The sequence below is a fragment of the Taudactylus pleione genome, unplaced genomic scaffold (genome assembly GCF_031769625.1).
Source record: "Taudactylus pleione unplaced genomic scaffold, aTauple2 ptg000179l, whole genome shotgun sequence".
In the NCBI taxonomy this organism is placed as follows: domain Eukaryota; kingdom Metazoa; phylum Chordata; class Amphibia; order Anura; family Myobatrachidae; genus Taudactylus; species Taudactylus pleione.
In genome coordinates, this window is record NW_028284581.1 from 3,387,472 (window position 1) to 3,410,740 (window position 23,269).

Here is a 23,269-nt window from a genome sequence, read left to right on the forward strand (position 1 = left end):
CACAGTACAGGATAACCAAAATAGTCAACCTAGATTATGCAGTAACCCACTATAGCCACAGAGTGTAGTGATACTTGCAACACAGTTTAGATGATGCCCGCACAATGCAGAGTGGAATCCACGCAGATGATAAGATGTGTGGCAACAGCAGATGGTATGCACTGCAGGTACACTGGCAGAACTGAAGCTGGAGTTGGAAGCAGTCTGTGTGCAGCATGGGAGCCAAAGCACTGATAGATGGTAAACAGCGGTAGATGTAATGCAGACAACGATGATCAGTCTGTGTGCAATGTGGAAGCCGCAGCGCTGAGAGATGATGCACAGCGGTTGATTCAATGCAGATAACAGTGTGCAGCGATGATAAACAGTCCCGGTGGTTATCTGTATACGGCGTGGAAGCCGCAGTGCTCAGAGGCAAACAGCGATGGTACCGTACAAGAGGGTAATGGTGAGTTTCAGCAAGAAAAGTACCACAGGAGAAAGCTCTGGAAACACAGGAGACACTGAGCCTGGAACGATCCTCAGGAAGGAACACAGTTGTTCAGGCAATGAGTCTGTCCTAGGCCTGACAATATATAGGGAGTGGTAACAGGTAATATGTCAGGCTGACTAGGTGAGCAGCCAGGTAAGCTGTAATCACTGGGATAGTCTGTTGGAGGTTTTAGACACAGCAATGAATGAATGTTTAACCTTTTATGGGTGATTAAGACCACGGTTTGTGACAGCACCCCCACCTTAACGAGTGGTCACCGAACACTTGGGATGGGGCTTAGCCGGATACTTGCAATGAAATTTACTGATGAGATTAGGAGCATGAACATCTGAAGCTCTGATCCAAGATCTCTCTTCAGGACCATAGCCCTTCCAATCCACTAGATAATACAAATTATTTTTTCAAAATCACTAGTCCACAATCTCTTTGACTTCATATTCCTCACCTTGTTCAATTTGAATTGCAGGAGAGTAATATAATTTCAAGACCAGAAGTTTAAGCAGAGAAATATGGAACGAGTTTGGTATTCTGAGGTATGGAGGTAAATGGAGTTTGAATGAGACAGGATGACTTGAATGATTGGAAAAGGGCCAATGAACGAGGTGCAAATTTCATGGAGGGTACTCTGAATCGAAGGTTGCGGGTGGATATCCAGACTCTCCAATTTTCATGCTAGGAATATTTCTGCGTTTTTTCTCTGCTTGGATTTTGTACCGTTTAGAAGTTTTGAGTAAAGCTTCTCTCACACAACACCAAATATCTTGAGAATTGTCGAATACTTTGTCGAGAAGCAGGAATTGCACTGGTAGGGAGTGGTGTGAATAACGGAACTATGGGATGCAGACCAAAAACTGTAAAAAATGGATTGGAATTAGATGATTCGTGGAAGTGATGATTATGTGCAAATTCTGCCCATGGGAGTAATTAAAGCCAGTGGTCTTGTGAAGATAATGTGAACATTCTCAGACAGGTCTCCAAATCCCGGCTAATTCTCTCTGTTTGTCATTTGGACTGTGGGTGATAAGCAGAGGAAAAGTTCAATTTTATTTAAGAAACAAAAAATCTGTCTGCTACTAACCAAATAGTAGTGTATCCATCAGAACTAGGTAGTTTTGTAACAAAATCCATAGCTATATGGGTCCATGGTCAATGAGGAATTGGAAATGGTGGTAGTTCACCTGCAGAACCCAGTCGAGAGCTTTTATGTTGGGCACAGATTTATATAAACTGCTGGACATCTTGACGAAGTGAGGGCCACCAATAACATCTGGAAATGATGTATGTTTTACGTACCCCTGCATGTCCTGCAAATATAGTGGAATGAGCTCATTGAAGGAGTTTGAGTCGAAGATCTTCTGCAAAAAAAGTTTTACCAAGAGGTGGAGAATCTGCTGATTTTCTGACTGCTATGCTGAGAGGATTAATGATGTGTTGTAGGGACACAGAAGTCATTTCTTCCATCATAGAACGTGACATTGCATCAGCTTTACAATTCTTGGTAACAGGTCGAAAAGTGAAAAGTAAATCAAAACGTGAAAAGAATAATGCCCATGTGACTTGTCTTGGATTCATGAGTTGGGCAGTTTTCAAATACAATAGGTTCTTGTGATCGGTGAGTAATAGGGTAATGTGCACCCTCAAGAAGATGTCGCCATTCTTCAAAAGCAAGTTTGATAGCTAGCAACTCTTGATCGCTTATGGCATAATTCCGTTCAGGAGAAATTTCAGAGAAAATAATCCACAGAGCTGCCATAGATCATAATACTTTTGTGACAGAACTGCTCCAACTTCAACAGAGGAGGCATCGACTTCCGGTAGAAACGGACTATTAATCTCGGGTTGTCTCAAAATAGGAGCTGAAATAAAAGCTTGCTTGAGTTATTGAAAGGTTAGCTGTGCCTCTATGGGCCATTTGGCTGGCTTGGCACCTTTACGGGTTAATGCCGTTATGGGTGCAACCGCAGTGGAATAACCTCAAATGAATTTCCAGTAATAATTTGCAAACCCCAGGAAACACTGAATGGCCCTTAAGGTGGGAGGTTGAGGCCAGTTCAGAATGGCTTGCACTTTCTCGGGGTCCATGGCGAGTCCATTGCCAGATATGATGTAGCCAAGGAAGGGTATAAATGTTACCCCCAAAGGTGCATTTCTAGCTCTTGCAATACAGCTGATTTTGGCAAAGTCACTTAAGAACCTCCTTCACGTGGGAGTGATGAGTCTGAATATCTGTATAAAAAATGAGTATATCATCTAAATACACAACAAGAGTCTTGTACAAAATGCCACAGAATATTTCATTGACATAGTTTTGAAATACTGCAGATGTATTACATAGTCCAAATGTGGTCTGCCACTCATCAACCTATATTTTTTGTATCAGGTTATATGCTCCACGAAGATCTCATTTTGTGGCTCCCTTGACACGATCGAATAATTCGGTGATGAGTGGCAACAGGTATTGGTTCTTAATATTCATATCATTTAGGCCCCGATAATCTATGCAAGGTTTTAATCCGCCATCTTTCATTTTCATGAAAAATAACCCTGACCCAGCTGGAGATGAGGAGGGCCGATTAAAGCCACGTTCCAAGTTCTTTTTTTTTTAAATCAAATTTGTCATGGCTTGGGTCTCAGGAACGGATAACAGATAGACCCTTCCACAAGGAGGAATTTTACCAGGGATTAGATCGATTGGACAATCCCAAATTCGATGTGGTGGTAAAGTCTCTGCAGCCTATTTGCTGAATACATCCGCAAATTGTCTGTAAGGAACAGGTCATTCCGATGCCACCTCTTCTGTTGTGACACAGTGAGGAACAACAGTCTGTAAACAGGTCTCGGTACACTGGGGTCCCCAGGCAAGAAGCAAGAATATGAAGTGAAGACCAGTCAATGTGTGGGTTGTGGTATTGTAACCACGGATATCCAAAAACAATTTGACTCGTAGACTCTGGAATCACTAGGAAGGAAATTAGTTCAGAGTACAATACTCCCACACCCAAGGTCACAGGTATGGTTTGGAATGTATTACGGCATCCAGGAATATGGCTACCATCCCCAGCAGTCAAAGTAATGGGAACTGATAAATTCTGCAGAGGTATAGAAAGTTCCAGAACAAGTTTGGCAGAAATAAAATTTCCTGAATCCACTAGGCTAAAAAGAAACGAGAACCTAGTGGATGCTTGATTTGTACAGATATAGCACAGTCTTTATTTTGGGGAGCACAAAGAGACACTCTTAGACAGACCTCCCCGTCAACAGCTAGGAGGGAGCGTTTTCTGACTTATGAGGACAATCTTGTAAAAAATTACTAGGATTGGCACAATAGATAAATAATATTGCTTTTAAACATCGTTCACGTTCTCTGGGTGAAAGATGGGCTTTACCAAGTTGGATAGGTTCGACAGGGGAAGATGATGGTGAGCTCTCCCAAGGAACTGACTGGAATTTGGGTTGCGCCAACTTATTATTTTCCAACGGTCTTTCTCTGGTGAATATCCACTCGGTTACACATGGTAATTAACTCATCCAGGTTAGGTGGCAAGTCAGTGGAAGCTAATCCTTAATACGATCAGATAGTCCTTGCCAAAAACTGCCACCAAAGTCTCACTGTTCCAAGAGAGTTCAGAGGCAAGTGTTCTAAAATGGATTAACATACTGACCCACTGTAAGATGTCTCTGTCTCAGCCGTAAAATGTCAGCTGTGGCTGAAGAGGATCTACCTGGTTTGTCGAAGATTCTGCGGAAGAGAGAGAGAAACATTTTGATATCTGAAAGAGTGGGATTGGATTTCTCCCACAAAAGGTGAAGCCCAGGACAGTGCTTGTCTAGTTAGTAAAGAAATAACGTAGGCATTCATGGTTCTTTCAATAGGAAAGTTAGCAGCTTGTAACTGCCAGTTAGCATTTGGGTTCCGGTCTGGAGGGCATGATCTGGTCACAGTCTTTTAGCATCAAGGTGTTCAGTACTGTGTGTACCTGAAGTGTCTCTGTATCCTAAGTTCCCCTATTTAAGGTCCAGGTCTTACTTCAGACCATGAATCGTGACACATGCAAAGCGAAGGCCTCATCTGCAACGAATACAAATTTAGCCCTTACTTGTTTTCTTCAGCAGTTGGTAGCTTTAGGGTTTTTGAGATGAGTCTTTCGTAAAAAACTGTCTCCCTGAAGAACCCCCCATTGAGGCACGGCCATTCTTGCCAAAGTCCACAAATATGAATTCGTAGTTTGCATTGATGATGGCCATGATGACAATGCTGAAGACTCCTGTTAGGATCTGCGGTTAGCAGATCATCTTGGTTGCAGTTCCCTGTCTTACTTGTTTACTGATACACTGCATTTTATTCTGTCTTGTCTGTGTTTAGTTCTTATGGTGCATACACACGGTCAGATATGTCAGATGAATGATTTGCAAACGAGTGAATGATTTTTTACTGTATTAAAATGAATGGAAATCATCCAAAACTGACTGAAAACACATCAGATGTCAGATATCGTTATCTGACAATCGGGAATGCGCATCGTTCATCATTGCACGCATGTCAGATTTTTCTTTCAGATATGAACGATTTCGTTATCGTTCAGATCTGAAGAAAAATCTGACCGTGGGTATGCACCAATAGTCTATCATTCCTGTCTGTCTGTGTGCTGATATCATGTGTCCACTAACTGTATGTCTGTGTACTAGCAGCTGCACACTAGTTAATTATCTTCTCTGTGTGCACAGGCCAGGTGTACACTAGTCTGTCGTTAGGGAGACTTGCAGGGCTTGCTTTGATTGGATCCTGTATGTTATATTGCAGCCAGCCCTTCATTCCATGCCGGTGATAGAGTATTCGTGTTTCCGGTTCTGGCTTTGTCTCCTGTTACCCAGTCGAGCTCCAGTTCTCCTTTCTATTGTATTGTGTTATTCTGCCGTTTGTGTCATCCAGGCAGCACGGTTCGCATACCTGTCCTCTGCCGTCTGTGTCATCCAGGCAGCACGGACAGTACTCTGAGTCGAGAGTACGCAGTCCAGCGTGCGCCACTTGTGTCAACCCGGGGGCACAGGCCGCATTACAGCATCAGCATTACACCACCAACCCAACAGCACCCGCCCCTATATTCCATCCGCACTTCAAGTGGAATTTTCTCAGCAATGCTGAATGCTCAGTCATCTTTTGATGAAAACAAGTTTTTATCATTTATAATTTAGAGGGCATACATTGGTGGGCAGCAGCATACACACATTGATAGCAACAGTAAAATTTAGGGGGCACACATAGGTCGGCAGCAGCATATAACATTGGTGTGCAGCATTATCATTTAGGGGGCACACATTGGTGAGCAGCCGCATATAACATTGGTGGGCAGCATTAACATGATGGCACACATTGGTGGGCAGCAGCATATAACATTGGTGGGCATCAAATATATATAAGTGCTGCTGCTTGAGGACAGTAAAGATAGCTTTGCAGGTCTCTGGGATGATGAGGCCCAAAGTTTGAGAGTATATAAGGGAGCCATACTTAAAGTCTACCAGGGACTTGCCATTCGCCAGGAAGTGCAGGGTAGCGATCAGCCTCTTCCCATCAGGTATGGCCAGTGGCATAAATATAAATTTTGCTCCCCTCTACCAAAAAAGTTTCAGATGCCCCCCCCAAAAAAACAAACACACCCAAAGACGACGTTTAAGATGTGTGGTTTCATGATACAGTAATGTCTGTTATACATTAGGATAAACAAATTAATGCCCCTTATAACACATTATGCCACACCATAATACCCTTATAGCAAATTATGCAACACCTTAATGCCCCTATAACACATTATGCCACACCTAATGCCCCTTACAATACATTATGCCACACAGTAGTACCCCTTACACATTATGCCACACCGTAATGCCCCTTACAACACATTATTCCACACAGTAATACCCCTTATACATTGTACCCCTTAAAACCCATAATGCCACACAGTAATGCCTTCTGTAGAAGTTCCCCTTATGCAATGCCCCCTTATGCAATGTCCCTGTAGTAGTGCCCCTTATGCAGGGCCCTCTGTAGATGTGCCCATATGCAGCGCCCCTGTAGCTGTGCCCAAATGCAGTGCCCCTGTAGTTGTGCCCATATGCAGTGCCCCCTGTAGTAGAGCCCATATGCAGTGCCCCCTTAGAGCCAATATGCAGTGCTCCCTGTAGTTGAGCCCATATGCAGTACTCCCTGTAGTTGAGCCCATATGCAATGCCCCCTGTAGCTGTGCCCATATGCAGTTCCCCTGTAGGTGTGCCCATATGCAGTGACCCCTGTAGTTGAGCCCATATGCAGTGCCCCCTGCAGCTGTGCCCATATTCAGTGCTCCCTGTAGTTGAGCCCATATGCAGTGCTCCCTGTAGTTGAGCCCATATGCAGTACTCCCTGTAGTTGAGCCTATATGTAGTGCTCCCTGTAGTTGAGCCCATATGCAGTGCTCCCTGTAGTTGAGCCCATATGCAGTGTCCCCTGTAGCTGTGCCCATATGCAGGGCCCCATATAGTTGTGCCCCTTAAAGTAGTACCCCTGGAGTTGTGACCCTCCCCAGTACTTACTTGAATCCACGTGGGCGTCGTCCGGGCTTTCGCTCGCGCTGCCACGCTGACTGGATCTAACTTGATCCAGGAGGCGCGGCCGAGCAGGCCCCTCACACCGCGGGTGACGTGATGATCTTACCCACGCACGTCATCACTAGGAACGCTGGCCTCTGAAGTGATAGGAGGCTTCCTTAGAGGGCAATGAGACAACTATGGAGAGGGCAGGAAAATAGATAATAGCAGTGACAGACATATGAAAGGGCAGTGAGAGATATTGAGGGGCAACTCGTACATGTATTCTAGAACACATACCCAAATTCAATTAAGTGCGATTATTTTGCACGTGCTCGCGAGTTGCGACGGCATGTAAACACAAGCAATGGCATCAGAACTCACCCCCCTTGCTGCTTGGATCCCACCTAATTGAATTCCCCCCTTTATGTTGACTGTCAGTTGCAGATTCAGGGGGGAGGATCTAATTAATGGACACATTTAAATGTAGGTGTTAAATACCCATCTCTTTTCCAGACAGGTCCGAAACTTTCCAAGATTGAGACAAGCACCAACGGAACACCTGCTGGTGGCTGCAACAAGTTGTTAAAGGAAGGACATAACTTGTCTTGGCCTTGTTTATTTTATGTACTTTTTGATGTTGCATACTTGTATACCAAAATCCTCATTTGTTTTTAAAATCACTAATCACTTAATTCTGGGATGTACTAATAATCTAGGCACTTATTAAGAGTTCGTATTGTGAGGGATATTTTATCCCCGCTATGTACTAAAGTTAACTTACAAGGACAGCGGGAGCGATAACCACTGTCTCTAGGAGTTACATCCTCTGCATATTGAAGTTACATCCACAGTATATATTTGTGAAAGACTCCTCTGGGGAATCTGACACTGTGCGCAAGACCCGGATAGCGACGGGCAAACCGTCACTCTGGGTGTCGTACGAAAGGGGGCGTGCTGTCGATGTTGAGTGACAGCACGCCCCCTTTGGTGGGCGTGCCTGCCCAGACGGAGGTGTTCCCATGGGAACGCCTACCATCTGGGGCCGGCCCCACTGAGTGCTTTCAGCTCTGTTTGAGCCAAAAGCACTCCAGGGCTTGTGGCAACGAGACCCTACCATAAGGGTCTCGTCTTGACCATCGCGACCATCATCATGGCCGCTCGCTATAGCTGTGGGTGGTCACCCACAGCTATGCGAGCGGCCAAGAGGCCGCTCTAAAAAAACAGAGGGACGGCCCTGATTCAGAGCGAGCGCTCTGTCAGAGCGTCCGGCTCTGAATCAGGCCCAGTGTCAGCTTTTGGAGCTGGTTGGAGGCTGCAGAGAGGAATCATAAAATTAATAATACTGGGGACTGCGATCTGCACCAATAGTTAACTTTCTGCAAGAGACTTCTTTATTCAGGATGTTAGTACAAGATCTGTGTCTTTCTACGAAGATTTCCTTGCCCCGGCTGAGCAGTTCTAGTGATGGTGTTCCGATGCTGCATCTTCTGGTGCAGCACTCGGAGCTACGATACCAGCAGGAAGTGTCTTCTTTCTTCACACACCTCCTGCTGCATTAGCATATTGCACAGCTTATAGCATACAACTCTGAATCAGGCCCAGAGGAGTATATTTACTAAAGTGAGAGTTTTTAGAAGTGGAGGTGTTGCCCATAGCAACCAATCAGATTCTACTTAACATTAAACTAGCATCTTCTAGAAGATAATAGCTAGATTCTGATTGGTTGCTATGGATAACATCTAAAACCTCTTGTTTTAGTAAATTTACCCCATAGTGTTTAAACTTTATCTGTGTATAATATAGTTTATTCCACCATGGCCAAAAGTTTTGAGAATGACACAATTATTGATTTTCACGAAGTTTGCTGCTTTAGTGTTTTTAGACCTTTTTGTCAGATGTTACTATGGTATACTGAAGTAAAATTACAAGCATTTCATAAGAGTCGAAGGCTTTTATTGACAATTACATTAAGTTTATGCGAAGAGTCAAAATTTGCGATGTTGACCCTTCTTTTTCAAGACTTCTGCAATTCGCCCTGTCATGCTGTCAATCAATTGCTGGGCCACATACTGACTGATGCCCGCCCATTCTTGCTTAATCAATGCTTGGAGTTTGTCAGAATTTGTGGGTTTTTGTTTGTCCCCCCGGCTCTTGAGGCTTGTCCACAAGTCCTCAATGGATTAAGGTCTGGGGAGTTTCCTGGCCATGGACCCAAAATTTCGATTTTGTTCCCCGAGCCACTTAGTTATCACTTTTACCTTCTGACAAGGTGCTCCATCATGCAGGAAAAGGCATTGGCCCTCATTCAGAGCCGCACGCAAGCGGGCGCACGTACGTTAGGCGTACGTACAAAAATATTTAAATTCAATGGCTCGCTCGTATTTTCGTTCGCATCTAAAATTCCTCCCTAAACTCTGACGACCCCTCCTCTAACTAACGAGCGTACGAAATAGCGAGCGTACATCCCCGAAATGGCTTGAAAGGAACGCACGCACAAGTATAAACAGGAAGTGGCCTTGTCAGATGTCGATTACCTGCTCCTTTATTCTGCCTACCTCCATCAATCGTATCATGCCAATCAATGTATCAATTAGCTTAATTGTTTTTTTTTTTTCAACACAATGCAAGAAACTTTACTCTTGTCTGTGTTTGTGTTTACCCGCAGAATACGTACGGATGAAACATTCGCTTTTATTGTTCCAAAAACATGTGAACCACAATTAAACAATTGTACTATTGCTGTGGATCCCCGCATATTTCCCTGGGTTCATTTCTTTATTTAAATTTGCTTACGCATGTCACTGCATCAAGCCTATCCTAACTCTCCATAGATTTCTGGCCCTGTCGAACACATGACTCATACACTAACCAATAAAATTGCTCCTGTTAATTTCCAAAATACATTAGCCAATCAGAAAATTTTTACACACTTTATCAAAAATGATTTTTAAGAAAAACACCATTGCCATCATGAGAGCCTCCGCATTCACCAGGCGTGAGCTGCTGGTGCTTACGGAGGTCATGGATCGCCGGATCACCAGCCAGCCAGAACCCATGACCAACCGGCAGAAGCGCTCCGCGTATGCGGAGGTACGGTCCCGCCTGCGGTCCTTTGGATCACGCCGCAACATCGGGCAGCTGGAGCGCAGGTGGTCCGACCTGCAACGGCGAACGCCCCGCTTGCTGGCATGCTTTCGCATGCAGATCCTGGCAAGTAAGTGTTATGTATTGTGGTTTTAATGTTTGTGTTTGTGGGGCAAACTGCGTGTGCATGTTTTCCTGTCTGTTCTATTTATTATTTGTACTCATATCTGCGTGTGCATGTTTTCCTGTCTGTTCTATTTATTATTTGTACTCATATCTGCGTCTGCATGTTTTCATGTCTGTTCTATTTATTATCTGTACTCATATCTGCGTCTGCATGTTTTCATGTCTGTTCTATTTATTATTTGTACTCATATCTGCGTCTGCATGTTTTCATGTCTGTTCTATTTATTATTTGTACTCATATCTGCGTGTGCATGTTTTCATGTCTGTTCTATTTATTATTTGTACTCATATCTGCGTCTGCATGTTTTCCTGTCTGTTCTATTTATTATTTGTACTCATATCTGCGTGTGCATGTTTTCCTGTCTGTTCTATTTATTATTTGTACTCATATCTGCGTCTGCATGTTTTCCCTCTTTTTATGATTTTTTAATTCTACTGCTATTTTTTTTTGTTTGTTTTTTTTTTTTTTTTTTTTTGTTTGTTTGGCCGGATTTGTCCATAAACTAAACGCAATTTATTTGACATATTTTAGGGGGACAGCCAAGACTCCGCCGTCAACGTCGGCGTTCCCGCCCACTCTCCCCAACCCCCAGCCAACACTCCACCCCAAATCTTTCGCCTATTCCCCACTCCTCCCCATCCTTCCCAGACCCTCTCCCGGAAATTTCGGGACTCCTTCCCCTCCGTCCCACTTCCCCCTCTCCTCCACCCACCCCTCTTCCAATTACCCCCTCCCCGGAGTCCTGCATAACTCCGCCCCATTCTTTGGGGAATGACGGATCCTCCGAGGAGGATCATGGAGGTTTTGCCGGAGCTCCCGATTTGTTTCCCGGTATGTTTTTTATTATTTTTTTTTAAAGCACAAACTGTTTGTATGTAATCATGTGTCGTGCCTTTCTTCGTGTTTTTGTGGCTTGACTTTTGTTGATTGTGAAGGTTTGCCTTTACCTCTTCCTGGTGATTTAAGCATACACATATCATACCTGTGGGAATTTGTACCTAGGCCTTGTATTTTTGCCAGCCCACCCTTTTTATTTATGTTTTTGGGTTTAGGAGTGATTAGTTTTTTAATTAATGTTTTTCTGTGGAGTCCCTATTGTTGTATTAACCCACACACTTTTCTCACCCACAGAGGAACAGAGGCGTCGGCAAGAGGTGGCGGATGTTGTGGGGCAGATGCGCCACCATGTAATCGGCCTTCTGGTGGCCCTCGACCGGCTGTCTGGCCTCCTTCAGCATTAGTTTTTTTTTTTTTGTTGTATTTTCCCAATAAAATTTTAAAGACAAATATACGTTGTGGCTCATTTTTAAAAACCAAAACCAAGATAGTTTAGCCTGACATAAGTTCCTGCAAGGATTTCCCTTTTTTAAAAGTTAGATTGTGTTTTGTCTTTGTATGTCAAACAGACACCAGAAACACATAACAGTAACAATGTAATTTCCCTTTTTGGGTGTAGTGTCAATTTCAGATTTCTACATTTTCCAGGTTCCTACTTGGTGCGCAAGCTGCTTAGGCCAATCTTACAAATCCCAAGGTTGGGCCAGGCTTCCTTTTGGTGTGGATTGGAAAGCTGAAAACATATTTCAGTTTTGCTCATCTGGCGTCAGTACTGGTTTACCCCTTAGTCAAATGTAACTTGTGTTAACCTGGTTACACTTGCTGTTAACGTCCCAAAAAAGGAAGACCATTTCACTCTTCAAACATTTATTCACCACATAACAGAGAAAACAAAGTGGTCACTCCCCAAAAAAATACACAGTGATAAATTCAAATACAACACATACCAAGAAAAAAATAAATAAAAACACAAAATCAAGAACTGGTTGACGAAGGACCATGCCAACATGATTCCACAAACATGGCGTTGCGATATGGGTTCCAGAATATATGCCCAAAAGGACCAGATCCAGGTTTGGTAAGGGTAGCAGGAAGTAGTGAGCGTTGGAGTGCCAAAGATTATGTGAACAAACAGAAGATGGTGAGAAAATTTAAAATAAATTAGATGTTTGCCAAAAAAAACAAACACATTAGGTATAAACACTGGAGTTTTGAACAAACTTACCTAAAAAATCTGGCCACCACATCATCGCGTATGGCCCCCCCACATACTGACCTTCGACCAACCTCGGGGGGGCCATCCTCAGGTAAGACATCCTCTGGCTGCATTGGGACACCACTCCTTATGGCAATGTTGTGAAATATCCCACACAGGACCACAATTTTAGACACCATATCCGGCACATACATGAGCTCGCCACCAGAGCGGTGGAGGCATCTGAATCGGCCTTTTAAAAGGCCGATACAGCGCTCCACCACTTGCCTGGTGGCTGTAAGTGCGGAATTATACGCACTTTGTGGCCCTGGTGTGGGAGCCAAATAAGGAGTGAGCAGCCAGGACATGCAAGGGTATCCACTGTCTCCTGTGAACAAAAATAGACCACATCAGGAACACTGTGTATCAAGCTTAACATTGTTATGTACTAAAGGTCTCCACTTACCCAGAAGCCACGCATCACCAGCTTGTAGGTTGGTTAATTTCTGCCATATCCCTGATTGCCGGATGACGAAGGAGTCATGAGCACTTCCGGGTAATTTAGCATTCAGGGACAGGATCTGGAGGGAGGCATCACATACCACCATTACATTCAGGGAGTGATAGTGTTTCCTGTTTCTAAATATGGCCTCCAGCCGTGCTGGAGGCTGAAGTGGTATGTGAGTACCATCCACAACCCCTATGATGTGTGGGAAGCCAGCTATTTGGTAAAAATTGGCCTTGGCCACACTAAGGGCACCCATATCCAAAGGCATTTTAATAAAATGATGGAGGTGCTTGAAAAGTGCCTCCATCACTGCCCTCAGGATCCGGGAAAAGGAGGATTGGGAGATGCCCGCCACTATTCCGACCGTTGTTTGAAACGATCCTGAGGCACAGAAATGTAACACCGCCATAAATTGCGTCAGTGGTGGTATTGCTGTTGGACTGTCAATTTGCCGCTCAAGATCACTTTCTATTAATGAGAGAGTGTCTATGATGATTTTGGGAGGTAGACGGTAGCGTCTTAAAACCTCATCATCGGGCATTCCAAAAAGGGTGACACGTGTTCGAAATATCTGGGGCCTTGCATGCCTACGATGCCTACGCCTGGGACGAGTTTGAGGTTGGTCGTCTTCCGGGAGCAGGGCCAGAACAATTCGCCCCAGATCTACCTGAAATTCAAAGTTTACAATGTAAGGCTTTTGACCCACCCCAAAAGTAAGAAAAAACAACTTAGCTTTCTGATACCATCCATAGCTGCTTACATGCCGGGGTATTGTCATGATACGTATAAACTGTAAAAAAGGCAACAATGAGACGTCAAAAATTTAAAGGGTTTTTTTTTTGGTTAAAAATTGTTGCAAGCCAACACAGAAAATAACGGAAAAACACATTTGGCCATCGATGAAAACTACATTGCACACCGTACGTCAAATAGGGTTCAAATGGACCCAAAAAATGGAAAAGGGAAAAGCAAAACTGGATTATATGATGAATAAGCCGTCCAAAATGCGGTAAATTATTCGCAAATGCAAGTCACTACACCAACAGACAAAAATGCGGTAAATTATTCGCAAATGCAAGTCACTACACCAACAGTCAAAAATGCGGTAAATTATTCGCAAATGCAAGTCACTACACCAACAGTCAAAAATGCGGTAAATTATTCGCAAATGCAAGTCACTACACCAACAGTCAAAAATGCGGTAAATTATTCGCAAATGCAAGTCACTACACCAACAGTCAAAAATGCGGTAAATTATTCGCAAATGCAAGTCACTACACCAACAGTCAAAAATGCGGTAAATTATTCGCAAATACAAGTCACTACACCAACAGTCAAAAATGCGGTAAATTATTCGCAAATGCAAGTCACTACACCAACAGTCAAAAATGCAGTAATTCATTCGCAAATGCAAGGCGCTACACCAACAGTCAAAAATGCCGTAATTCATTCGCAAATGCAAGACAAAAAATGGACTTACCCAACTCGAATATATAAGATGTCCTCAAAAAACTTCTTTGGGTCCGAAAACAAAAAAAAACTAAAAAAGATGAAATGAGTGTTAAACAAATTAACTAACCACAAAACAGAAGAATACACCAATTGGCCACAAATTTGAATGCACAAAACTTACCAAATCAGGAAAGGATGTTGAAAAAATGAAAAAAATGCGAACGGAAAAACCAAAGAAATGTAGCAAAAACAAACAAAAAAACAACTCTCCAAAATCCTCCAAACGCAACCAACCAACCAAATCCAAACCACTTAACCAACAACACTCCAACAACCCCACCTCGAATCCACACACACCAAGCCATAAATAGTGTTTATTTTCCCGCACAAATTAAGGATGAATCATAGGGACGCACAATCAATGATGCGGCCGCAAACTAACGACGCATGTATAAATACGTCACGAAATCACATAGAATTTCTGGATGATTTCATGCTGGAAGCAGAGACATGGCTTCAAACCAGGGAAACAATGGTCAAAATTGCGGCGGTAAGGCCTTCATGCATTTTGTGTCAATGAGTATTTTAAAACATAATATTGTGCAAGTTGTGAAGTGTCTAAATCTGCATATTTACCCAAATAGGTGAGGAGGATGACATGGAAGAGACTGCTGGCCCCAGTCAACCCGCCAAAGCTGCAAAAAAAAAAAGGCAGCCACATTTCACAAGCAAGGAGATGGAGGTTTTGATCCAGAAGTGCGTTGACATCCTGCCCCAGGCAGCCAGGAATATGAGCCAAAGCCAGAAGTGGAGAATGTGGGAGGAGGTCGCCGTTGCTGTCAATAGGGTGGGTGATTATGTCCGTCTAGCCCGGGATGTCAAACGGCGGTAAGTAAACACTTTCCCATCCTATAAACAAACCCCATTGTAAAAAAAAGGATAATGGTTCCAAATTCATTCCACAGATGGGCAGACTTCAAATATCGTCTAAAACAAAAACTTGCCGACAGGGCTAGGCATGCAAGGGGGACAGGTGGGGGTCCCACCCCTGTGTCATTGGAGTTGACAGACTTAGAAGAGATGGCACAGGGGTGTGTGCAGGCTGTGGAGGTGTTTGGCGTGTCCAACATGGATACGGACATGCCAGACTTTGCGGCTCCTCATGTTGGCCAAGGTAAGTCTTGTGATGTCACCATCTCAGAAATGCTATTGTGCCAATATGTAGATTCTAATGTGAGTCTTTTCTCCAATTTCCTAACAGAGACAGAGGCGGATGAGTCTGCTCCAGAGGGGAGCCTTGGCCGCAGAATTTCTGCTGACTCTGCAGGGGAGGAACCAGTACATCCGGCTGAGGACCCTGCAGAAGCCAGTCCAGGGCGTGCCCCCTCGCAGGCAGTGGGCCTCCTCACAGAACTCAATTTTAAATCGGATTGCCATACGGAGATTCTGCAGAGGATGGACGCCAGTCTGATACGGGTGGCTGAGGCCCTGGAGCAAAATGCTGCGGCCAACGTGACCATTGCTCAGGCCCTGGCGGAAAATACCAGGGCCAACATCCGCATCGCCGATGCCCTGGAGCAGCTCGTTCGCCAGCACATGGTGGAGCCGACCTCCCTTCCTGCCGGAACATCCAGATCCTCTACCTCTGGCACAACATCAGCCAATCCTCCAAATGTGCCTAGCCCTGTGCCTAGTCCAGAGGCCACAACATCTGCCTCTGGACAGGCCAGCCCGATGGCATCCCGGACCCGGTCTGGCGCCCACCCTCACCCAGCCAAACGGGCGAGAAAACGGTGACAGCAATGGCGACTTTTCCCACTTTCCTTCTGTGCTTGGCTCATATTCCTTTCTGGTCAAAACTTCCCTCTCCTTTCTTGTGAAATGTTTTTAAATTTTGTATTTACGATTATGTTAGTAGTTATGTTTTTTTTTTTTTTTGATCAAATATCTTGGCCACAAAAAAAGGCAATACAATATTATTCCAATTTGTTTGTGTGTAAACAATAAATTTTTTAAAAAAAACTGACATTGTATTGTGACATTATTGTACAAATGGGTTACATTTAATCCTGGCCTTAAACGCAAAAACTGACCCTCTTTTGTTAAAAAAAAGGCCTCTTTAAGGAACGTTTAAAAAAACACAGAGCGATGCAAATTCCACAGTAAACCAAAAAAAAGGGGAGCTAATTAAAAGATGATGACATTATTTTTACAATAGGCCATAACCACCAAATTGTGGCCAAAATAAAAGCCCAAAAATGTACGCTAATTGATTATGTAATCATGACATTAGCAGCTCTGATTTCCACCTGCGTACGCTTTTGTGCTATCCCAATAAACTGCTTTCCAAACACATACCAAGCCGGATTTCAATCCAACACTAATTACTTTACTGACCAGCCACGATTAATCGCAGCACCATCGTGGAGTCCCGGGACGGAGGAGAAGGCCATCGCCAATGTGGTCGAGTAATCCTGACCCTAAGCTGTGCGAGCATTTTGAAGGGAAAGCGGATGTTTCAGTGACGTATGAGACGGTCCGAACACATTTGACGTTCGCATCTGCTAATGTATGTACGCCCCAAAAACGCTTCGCCACGCCTGCGTTTTGTCATCTCCACCCCCGTCAACACCCAAAAACGCCCTGTTCTGTCAATCACATTTGACATGTCACTTCCTGTACGCTATTTTAGGAACGAGAGAAAAAAAGCTCGCAATCTGCCGTACGCACATGCGCGGTGTAACACCGACGCATGCGCGGTTAGTCAACATCGGAACGCAACGAGCGTACTGTTGTTAACGTGCGGCTCTGAATGAGGGCCATTGTTCGTCACTAAACTGTTCTTGGATGGTTGAGAGAAGTTGCTCTTGGAGGATGTTTTGGTACCATTCTTTATTCATGGCTGTGTTCTTAGGCAAAATTGTGAGTGATCCCTCTCCCTTGGCTGAGAAGCAACCCCACACATGAATGGTCTCAGGATGCTTTACTGTTGGCATGACACAGGACTGATGGTAGCGCTCACCTTTTCTTCTCTGGACAGGCGTTTTTCCAGATGCTTCAGAAGTGCTTCGATAAAAATAAAAAAGATCTGGAAAACTATGAAAAAACAATCATAGAACGCAAACGGAACAAATTTCTTAGAGATAAGAGAGACTTTATATCAGGTAAGATCTTTCAATGGGGCCAACGGGCAAAACTTCCAAATGTAAGAAGGGATTATTACAACCACTCCTCGTCTGAGGCAGAATCCTCAGGTACAGAGGATTTCCTAGAGGGTCACCTCGAACCTAGAACAATCTCCCCGACATCTGCGGTCTATTTTTTGGAGGATACGAGGGATTCCAGAGGGAGATACCATATAGGAGGACAACTAGGAGGGGGAGGAGGAAGAAGAGGAAGGGGTACCCAACATTGGGACCCACTGAGACCTCCGAGACAATCAGCCAGAATCAACAGACGGAGATGAGGAACCCAAATTTGGAAGATGAACTCAAGATCATAAATTTGTCAGATATAGATCTTTCTTTGGCACAAATCTCTCTACTGAAAAAAGGATTAAATTTTTCGCCGAATATTAGCTTTGAACGTTTCTCAGGAGAGAATGAAGGCATATAATACCAGTCTCCCACAGACTGACATATATTATCAGATGAATCAGAAACGATGACACTCAATACTAATACAGATATTGAAGCACTTGAAATGTTAGAGGAACTGGGGGAATTCTCCATGCAAACAACTATACCTATCACTACCAGGGTAAGACCAATTTGTAAACGGAAATCAACTTTTTTTCCTCAAGAAAACATCTGTGCCCCGGTACAGGTATTTATGGATCTAGATATGGATATTTTACTTGAGAAAAGGCCACGGGATGATCAGATGAGTCAAAATATCACTGTTTCAGAAAAATTAGCTTTGAAACAGATACAGAGATGGGATAACATTATAATCAAACCATCAGACAAGGGGGGTAATATTGTCCTATGGCCCAAGGACATGTATGAGACAGAAGTCTTGAGACAATTACAAGATACCTCCTGTTATACCTTACTAATGTTTGATCCTACGGAGAAGTTCCTCACACTATACAACAGAATGATAAATGAAGCCCACCATGTAGGTACAATTACAATTACCAAAAATGAATTCGAATTTCTACAGGTTCTGACTCCTAAGATACCAACTTTTTATGCACTTCCGAAGGTGCACAAAAATGCAATAAATCCCCCAGGTAGACCCATTGTCTCTGGGATAGGAGGCCTCACAGAGCAGGGGAGTAAATTTGTGGACTTACATCTGAGAGACCATGTGCTAACTCTCCCATCCTATCTTAAAGACACTAGGGACGTCTTACAGAAAATACATGGAATAACATTGGAGCACCACCATCTTCTTATCGCTATAGATGTAGAATCACTCTACACGTCCATTAGACATCAGGATGGTTTGAAAGCAGTCAAATATTTTATGGACATGGCTGGCTCTAGTGACTTCAATGATTTCATAATTGATATTCTGTCTTTCATTTTTCACAAAAACTATTTCACTTTCCATGATCGATTCTACCTGCAAACAAGGGGGACAGCAATGGGTTCTACATGTGCTCCCACGTATGCTAATTTATTTTTAGGTTGGTGGGAACAGGAATTTGTCTTCTCTGAGACCAATGAGAAATATGCACAAAACATCATACAGTGGCTACGGTATATTGATGACGTCTTTGTCATCTGGGGGGGAGGAGAAAAAGAGTTTTTGGAGTTCATGCAGATACTGAATTCCAATCAACTTAACCTGAAGTTTACATGGGACATGAGCAGTGAAAGCATCTCATTTTTGGAAAATCTCCAAAGAGGCTACAGGAGAGATTACTACCAATTTATTCAGAAAATCGACGGCGACTAATAGCCTCTTGCATGAGAAGAGCTGTCATTTTCCACCCACCATCTTCAATCTACCTAAGGGTGAATTTCTTCGCCTCCGACGAAACTGTTCCACCGAAGCTGATTTTAAGTCTCAATGTGATGATCTCTCCATTAGACTACAGTCTAGGGGGTATAGTAAGCGCATGATTAAGAGGGCAAAATATGGAGTATCTCTAATAGACAGGGGTACACTTGTTTTCCCCAAACTAAAAAACAGAGAGAATAACACATCTATCAGATTTGTAGGGGATTATTGCAGAGAAAGCAAAGAGCTCCAGAATATATTACAAAAACACTGGCCAATCCTCCTACTGGACCCTGATCTGAAAATCCATCTTGAGAACAAGGTCTCCATGAGTTGGAGGAGAGCCAGGAATCTGGGAGATTATTTTACGCATAGTCACTATGAACACCAACCTAAGAAGAAACCAAAAGCAGAGGGAACATACCCATGTGGAAAATGCAAGGCCTGCAGCTTTGTGAAAATGACAAATAACGTCCAGGACAAGTACGGTAATAATATTATAATACGAGATTATTTCAACTGTAATACCACTGGCGTCATTTATTGCCTTATATGTCAATGTGACAATAAATATGTGGGCATGACGACTCAAGCTTTTAAATCTCGGATCCTGGAGCATGCAAGTAACATCAGAAATGCCAGATCAGATACCAGTAAAATGAAAATAATCTCCTCAGTAGCGAGACATTTTTTACTAAAACATCAAAGCAATCCAGTACAATTAAAAGCCTTCTGTTTAGAGAGAGCAAAATGGGTATAAGAGGAGGAGACCTGAGCACCATTTTACTTCGTAAAGAAACTGAGTAGATTTTCAGACTAGGCACTTTGGCACCAGTAGGACTGAATGAATTCAACAGCTACAGCTCCTTCCTCTAATCCTTTTTCCTGTTTTTCTTTTTCCTAATGTATTTTATTAAGATGTAAAGTTAAGAACATTTCAGGGCAGTTAAGTTTGTGTTCAATCGAAATAAGCTTAATCCTATCTGGATATTCACCAAATTTAATTCATATTATGAACTAGTAGATTACTATATACCTACTCACTGGATTTTATAATATTCACTATTGTCTCAAAATTTGAGTCACCCTCATGTCAATTATATATAGCCCTAGCTATATTGAATATTAATTTAATATTAATAAGATAATAGTGGTGTTTTCACAGCAATTATATATTTTTTATAAAGAATTTTCTTCATGTATTGGATGTATGTACACACCAAATTTTTACACTGTATATTATTTATTATATTTTATTATAATTGTTTTAATTATATTATTTATATATATTTTTTTCTTTTAACTTATTCACTATTGTAGAACCTTTTTCTTCACTTATCAGTTTATAAATATTTTATATTTAATTTTCACTACACTTTTTTCAATTCTTTACTTCCCTTTTACATACATTATTTTTACTTTATTTATCACCTCACACCTTCATCACATATTGTCACTATTGTCTGAATACACCTACATGAGTCTGTATGTGCATATGACATACTGGGATTTAATATATTAAAACCTTTTATAGTATTTTATTTTAAATTAACAATTTATTTTTATTTTTAATAACCTTTTATTTGTCATATCAAAGAATGTCCAGGCATTTTAGTAACTATTGATACAATTAAATTAAGAATCATCTTATAAAAAGATAATAGTAGTGTATTCACAGTTATTATAATAATTTATACACATTGGGTGTACACACACACCACACTTTAAACACAGTACAATATTTATATTATATTTTATTATACCTTTTTCAACTTATTCACTATTGCAGAATTGTTTCCTTCATTTATCAGTTTACACATTTTATTTATATATAGATTTTTACTTCATTTTTAATTCTTCATTCTCACTTCATTTATCACCTCATACCTCCATCACATATTGTCACTATTGTTTGAATACACCTACATGAGTTGTATGTACATATATACACAGCGTCAAAATATATTAAAACTTTTTAAAGAATTTTTCTAATTAACAATTTTATTTATTTTTAATTACATCACTATTTAATTTGTCCTGTCAAAGAATGTTCAAGCAATTTTGGTAAACTTTGAGAAAATAAATTAAGAACTATCTTTATTTGTGTTAATTAATATCTTCCTTCTTATTAATGAAGACTCGAGTTCTGATAAGATACACACTTATTATATATACTTTTATTATATACAATTAAACATTTTCAGTAAGGAACTGTTGTAAATGTGATCAATTCACTTAATCTGAATGAGGCTATTTGAGTAGTCTGTTAAACATTAGGTACTGAGAGAATTCTATATATCTAATTGACCTTCAGCAAAAGATCAATTCCCTAAGCTGTAGATTTAGTTTTCCCCACGCCCAGTCAGATGATGATTGGCTGGCGGGTCCTTTTATTCAGGCCGGTCATCGACTCCGTTCTACAGCGGCGAAACGCGCGGCGAGCATTCGACAGCAAGGGTTCCTGTGGCTGCGCAGCACGGGATACCCCTACTTACAGTTTGTATCCCCATCTTTTAATTACGGACACACGTTTAAACATATATATCGGCTATTACCGCCAGTAATAGATTTAAGGTGGTCAGGATTTCCGTTTATTTGCCTGTCGCATGGCTAATTACCCAGTAATATGCAGGGTCTATGTATGCTACTAAAGGCAGGCAGTTTATGTAAGCGGTTTTCAGAATTTGCACTATTTATGTTTATGGACTTTGCGGTCATTTACATATATAAAATACATCAGGTATGAGAATTTGTCTGTATTAGCCAGCATTTGATATTTCTATTTCGAAATGTTTGCATATAATAGCAGCCTGAAGTTTGTCATAACAGACATGCAATGAATTTTTGTTATGTATATTGACTACTTATTACTTTGAACGATTCAATTACTTATTTATGAAAACTGCTATACTCAATTAAAGTCACATTGCCGACTTTCATCAGTTAACTTAATGCATTATCTATGTTGAGGATTAACCATAGTTACAAAGGTGTCTTGTGCACTTGATATGATTATCATGTACTATTACCATTTGTTCTGACAATGGTAATTTGATTTACATAGATCATCAAAGAAAAAATTGCATCAGCTATTATCTACAGGTGTATGTGTATAGAGTGAAGGGCACTAATCTGGCTGAGTGGTTTTTCCAGCTGTATACACTCAACACACACACGAGTAATAGTATCAATACCTTCTTTTGACACAACAGTATTTCTTATACCTAAGAATTGATACATAACTAATGTATCTCTGAGGAGACATGAAGTGGAATAAAACGCTATCAGGCCAGTAACATTGTATGATCAGATAGTTACAATATTCCCACTAATATTGCTAGGATAGATTGTGTCTTATCTACTCTGTCTCCTTTTTACAACTAGGTATCAGATTAGATAATGGGCATGATTGAATTGTATTACCATTTGTAGCAATATTTAAATAGAATTTGGTTTGTAATGAATTTGTAAAGACCAGTAGTTATTTGACAAACCACAATTTTAATACTGTCTGTGTATCTCTCTATTAACTGCTGATAATCTCAGGGTGAGTAATTCTCTCATTGAGGGTCCTATGCAGTTTTGTAAAACCGTCAACAGCAGAAACGAAAACCTGAGCAACATCACTGTTACTCTGTTGTTTCTAAGGGCAACCTGCTTTTTAAGAGATCTCTCACTCCTCATAGATAGCCTATATGCACAGGTGGGGAGCAGTAGAATCTAATCTAGCAGTTTCTCTGCCCTGACCATCCTTACCTAATACTTTTGACTATAACTATTCTTGATCATGGGGACAAACGATCATTAGCTATGTAGGCTTTATGTGCAATTATATCTGTTCTAATATCTCGCCTTGTGTGTACAGAACAGGGTACGCATACTTTCTAATAATAATATGTACTACTCTTATTATGGATACTTGTTAGAGGTACCTTGATTATTATTATTTTTCTTGAGAAACATACAATTGTTATTCATTACATGTATAGTCAGATAACC

At 41.8% G+C, this 23,269-nt stretch overlaps 1 protein-coding gene across 2 annotated transcripts in view; it reads right to left on the bottom strand.

Annotated features, from left to right (window-relative positions):
* TPMT (thiopurine S-methyltransferase) overlaps positions 1-23,269 on the bottom strand; it is a 101,952-nt gene that overhangs the window by 70,812 nt on the left and 7,871 nt on the right. Inside the window, exon 1 of one of the 2 annotated variants that reach the window (XM_088475842.1) lies at positions 7,061-7,087. The exons of the other annotated variant lie outside the window; for it this stretch is intronic. The gene's annotated coding sequence lies outside the window, so the exon portion shown is untranslated. Of the gene's footprint in view, positions 1-7,060; positions 7,088-23,269 lie in introns of those variants that run through there. 2 annotated transcript variants of the gene reach the window in all.